Below are 3658 nucleotides of genomic sequence, written 5' to 3'. Positions count from 1 at the left end.
GCAACCTCTGCCTTTTGGGTTTAAGCCATTCTTCTGTCTCAACCTCCTGAGTATCTGGGATTACAGGCGCCCGCCACCACACCCAGCTGATTTTTGTATTTTTAGTAGAGGCGGGATTTCACCATGTTGGCCAGGCTGGTCTCGAACTCCGTATCTCAGGTGATACTCCCACCTCGGCCTCCCAAAGTGCTGGGATTACAGGCATGAGCCACCGTGCCCAGCCTTCAATGTATCTTATACTTCATAATCTCAGTAAGTACTCATTTAGCTTTGATTTAAATTCTCTGGCAATGGCCGTAAGAGTCATATGGGTCCTTTAATGTATGTGACATATACAGACAAACTATTTAAAACTTCAGTTGCAAAACAATCATTTCTTTGTCTTTTCTTTTACAAAGTTAGAAAATGAATGAAGAATAAACATGGGCTGATGTCCACGAAATCTGTCTTTCTATTTTAATAACTAATTTGACTTACAAGTTGGAAAAAGTAGGTGAAACTTCTGTAACTTATTTATCCTGGATATAAAATACAGAAAAGATACCCCTTTTCTTACAAGAAGAAGAAAAAAAGAGAAATACCTAATGCCTAAGAAGCCTGAAAAGATGGCGCATTGATAAAGTTATCTCTCCCTTAGCAGAATGAACTTAAAGGTCATTTTTCCTTGTCCTTCTCATTTTTGGAAACCTAGATTTTAAGTACACTGTGTGAAGGTACTGGACCACTTTAGATATTTCATGCTACATCAGTATTTTCCAAAAGCTTTAAAAAAAATCTTTGTTCAAAATATGAAGTTGTAAAAAATAACATATATAGCTTGTGATATGCAATTCTAATAATATATGAAATAATTAGTGAGCACAGAAATATAGCAAAGAAATGCAAACGTGAATGCAATCCTATAGTGACATTTTAGGTATATACAAATTAGATATTATTTAGGCTCATTATTAGAGGAGTGATCAAAACAAAAATTGATGAATAACCATTTTGTCTAAATAACATGGAAAGGACCCTATAAGTAATTCAAATTTTAAATAGTTTATTGCTTCAAATACCTATACCTGCTAATGGGTAGGGTTTTTGTCCTCTTCATTTCTTTATCTTTGGAGCATAAAACATTACTTTATGATGAATAAATGTCTATTGAATAAATGAATCCCCACACAGCATAGTTTCATCGAAATTAGTAGTTAAATATACTAATTTGCCAGTTACGTTTATATTCACCAAAAGCTTTTCTAAAATATTTTAATTTCTAAATTTCCATTATATAATTAATAGTATGACCAATAGATTTGTTGCAAAAATCCACATTAAAATCTTTACTCCTTTGGACTTCTGTGCTTTTTTCAGTTACACTTATTCTGAATTTTTGCATGGTTCAGAAAGAGTAAAACAATTCCAATTTTAATTTAATTCCAATTCAATCCAGAATTGATTTGAAAAAGAACTATTAATGAACATGGAAAAACATGTCCAGGAAACAGTGACACAGTTTAAATACAATGTGAATGGGGCCTAAAACATTTCACCACTTAGTAGAACAACACGGTTATCCCTTCTGTTTTTCTATTTCTAATTTGCTCAAAATCACTTTCAGGCAAATGGTGATTCTGCAGCCAGAGGTTGTCAGTACTTCTGTTCCACCTGACTGGATGAATCAGGTAGACGAGAAGGACCAATAATTCCAGCAACCTATTTCTACATCCTATGCAAATTAATGCACCAATCACTAAAGCAGTGCTACTGTAAGGTCATATAAATGAAAGCCTGAACAGAGGACACCAGTCAATAACTTGAATGTTGCAGCACTATGTCATTTTACACAGTTTTTAATTATGAGTTTCTCTAAATAGAGTGTCTAGTCTGCAAAATAACAATGACCTTCCATACACATTTTTTCTATAACTATTTTCATACATATTATTTGCTAGATCAATAAAAGTGCTTTACAGAATAAGATTTCATAGAAATGTTTGAGTGCACATATTCTATTTAATAATAAATTAACAAATTTTACTTCCTCAATGTTTATATATAAGTATGCATACACATACATTTAGCCAAACAAATATAAAAATAATTTTTTGCTTAAAATATGATTTATATTGCAAATAACAATAATTTCACCTTCATTCTTGAATGCATAACTATCAGAAATACAGATTTAATGATATCTGCTATCACAATTCTTCCAGAAAATTTTAAAAAAAGAATAGCTCCAAGTGCATTAAAAATGCGTTGTCATAAAATTAGAGTCCCAGATTCTATAAGGATTTAAAACCCTAACAATTTCTTTGGGATGCAGATTGCCACAAAAACTGTACACACTACTTTTTAGTCATTGCATTAAAAAATGCCCATAAACAAAAGTTGTCCCTAACATAATACTACCTACACATATTAAGATTCAAACGTGGCAAAGACCTTGTCAGGCATCAATTGATTTTACTGTCATGTTTTCATAAATCCTGGAGTCTCTTTTATTTTTCAAAATTTCCACACTGCCAGGGAGAAAGACCATTCTGTTGGGCATTATTTTCCTGCACAGATACTATTCATCAACCAATTTTAGCCCTATTTCTAAATAGGAATCCAATTGTCTTCGGTAAAGAGGTTTCCTATTTGCAGTCAATGGATCATATTCTCACACTCATACACCACCCTGAACACAGCAAGTGTACAATCGCTACTACTGTGATAACCTAAAGTGCTAGTGCTATGGTTTCTGGCAATGGTAGCAGCGGGGAAAAAATCTAGATACCAAATCACAGATCACAACCAGATGGAGTACTCCCTTGTTTTAATATTACCATACAAACAGAAAACAGGGCTTATTCAAACAGTCAAAGAAACGTGCATTCCTCCTTGCTGTGCTGGGGGAAGCTGTTTGTGTCTCTATAGACGTGGAGAGAACAGGAACACATGTTTTCTGTACTACATCGCTAATGCAGGATACAGGGCTGCGGTTGTTGCGTGAAGCTCTGCCCGAAAGTTGAGAAATGGTGAGTAACCTCTAGACAAGGTTCCTGCTCTCCTATGGGTGGAAGTAAATGCTTCCAGCAATCCTTCTCAAGGTCCTCAGGGAGTTTGGGTCTGGGGTACCTTTCCCCCTAGGGGCACCCTGGTTTCTTCTAACGGTATAGCGCTGCAGTGGGTCATGTGACGGCTGGGTGTGTGCCTCTGTGCGGTGTGGGAGGGATGAGTTTGCGGGGTGCGTGTGTGTGAGTGTGTGAGCGTTCAGAAGTTACACGTCTGGTTTTGGAAGACGTGTATTTTTCAAGGGCTATCTGCGTGTGTGTCTGTATGTGTGTCTGTGTGTGAAGTGAGACTGAGAAAAGAGGTTTAGAGAATGATCCTGGGCCGGGCGATGTAGCCAAGTCGGCTAGTGTCGGCCCCGCTCCTTGGGGAGCCTCTGCATTGGGGTTCAGGTCCCCGCCCTTGGGGGACGCGAGGACAATGGGGTGCCGGCGCCCCTCCCGCACTTTGTGCACCCACCTGACGAATCCGCGGCGGGTTCGGCGGGGTGGAGGCCCCGCCTTCCGGGGCCGGGGAGGTGGGAGAAGCCATCTTCCTGCGGCTCCGGGTTTCTTCCTCCTGTCACGCCCGGGTCTCCCGCGTCTCCTCGGTCTCCTCCGCGTCGGGCCTGCGGCCC

General features: G+C 38.7%; 1 pseudogene; it reads right to left on the bottom strand.

Annotated features, from left to right (window-relative positions):
- The window catches only part of LOC105516270, a 58089-nt pseudogene extending 54516 nt beyond the window's left edge, over positions 1-3573 (bottom strand).
- Positions 3574-3658: the final 85 nt, after the last annotated feature.

This window comes from Colobus angolensis, unplaced genomic scaffold (assembly GCF_000951035.1).
Source record: "Colobus angolensis palliatus isolate OR3802 unplaced genomic scaffold, Cang.pa_1.0 Scaffold279, whole genome shotgun sequence".
NCBI classification, from domain to species: domain Eukaryota; kingdom Metazoa; phylum Chordata; class Mammalia; order Primates; family Cercopithecidae; genus Colobus; species Colobus angolensis.
This window is presented reverse-complemented; position numbering and strand designations above follow the sequence as displayed.